Raw genomic sequence first — 1,354 nt, 5'->3', positions numbered from 1 at the left:
GGAGGCAGAGGCAGGCAGATTTCTGAGTTTGAGGCCAGCCTGGTCTACAAAGTGAGTTCCAGGACAGCCAGGGCTAAACAGAGAAACCCTGTCTCAAAAAACCAAACCAACCAACCAACCAAACAAAAAAGGTTATCAGTGTTTCTAGGAGAGAAATTATTTTATCAGTAAATATACATATACATATACATACACACAAATTTGGTTTTTGTTTTGTTTTGTTTTTCAAGATAGGATTTCTCTGTGTAGCCCTGGCTGTCCTGGAACTCACTCTGTAGACCAGGCTGGCCTTGAACTCAGAAATCTGCCTGCTTCTGCCTTCCAAGTGCTGGGATTAAAGGCGTGCGCCATCACTGATAATCTTTTTTAAGTAAACTTATAATTAGACAATATACACAGATATATGATGTGTTTTAAATACTCGTTCACTATGTCAGGTGGTATCATATAAGGGCTTTTGAATATATTTCTTAATGTTTCATTTTTAATATTTTATTCTTTTTTACTATGCTTGATTCTCAAAGAATATTTTGTATGTTTTGAAACAATTTACTATTCAACATTAGATATAGGATCCTCAGTTATGGATAGTAGTAAATGTTCACTAATAATATTTCTAGTGTATGAGAGAATAGAATATAAAAGTTGAACAAGTTTTTATGTATTATTTGATTCTAAGAATACTCAATATTATTAATATGTTTGATGAATAAAATGCATTTAAATAATAAAAATTTTTGAGAAATAGAAAAAAGAAAACAAGAACATTTCTCATAATAGAGGTCATGTTCAAAAAAAAAATCTCTTGACTATTAGACAGCACCCCCACTCCACTTCAAAGCGGATGATGATCATGACCTCCTTATGGAGTCTGCCTCAAATGTGGCAAACTAGCCACTGGGCAACATAAATGGAGATGCTTCACCTACAGACAAATCTGTCCCGGAAGGACAGACAGACGCAGGGGTCCAGAGAGATCATGGAAATGAAGGAGGAAAATTACAGGCCACCTGAACTCTTCACCCCAGAGTCCTACCCCTCCCATCTGGAGATTGTTCCCGGAACACTCCTGAACTCTTCACCCCAGAGAACATTCCTGAACTCTTCAACTCAGAGTCCGACCCCCTCCCAATTGAGGACTGTTCCAAGAACATTTTTTAGATAAAGGTTTCCTGGAACAACCCCAAGAACATTTTTGAGATAAAAGAACAACCTCAGAATGTTCCAATAGATCGGGTACATTGCCAAAAATAGGACACGACCCCTTGGTTACGGAAAGCCCCTTGGAAAAACCCTTGGCAAAACCCCTTAGTTACGCAAACTTGTACTTTCCCTGCCCCACTTCCCCCCTTGG

Source organism: Mus caroli, chromosome 4 (assembly GCF_900094665.2).
Source record: "Mus caroli chromosome 4, CAROLI_EIJ_v1.1, whole genome shotgun sequence".
Taxonomy (NCBI): domain Eukaryota; kingdom Metazoa; phylum Chordata; class Mammalia; order Rodentia; family Muridae; genus Mus; species Mus caroli.
The sequence above is the reverse complement of the archived record's forward strand: the minus strand, read 5'-3'. Positions refer to the sequence as shown.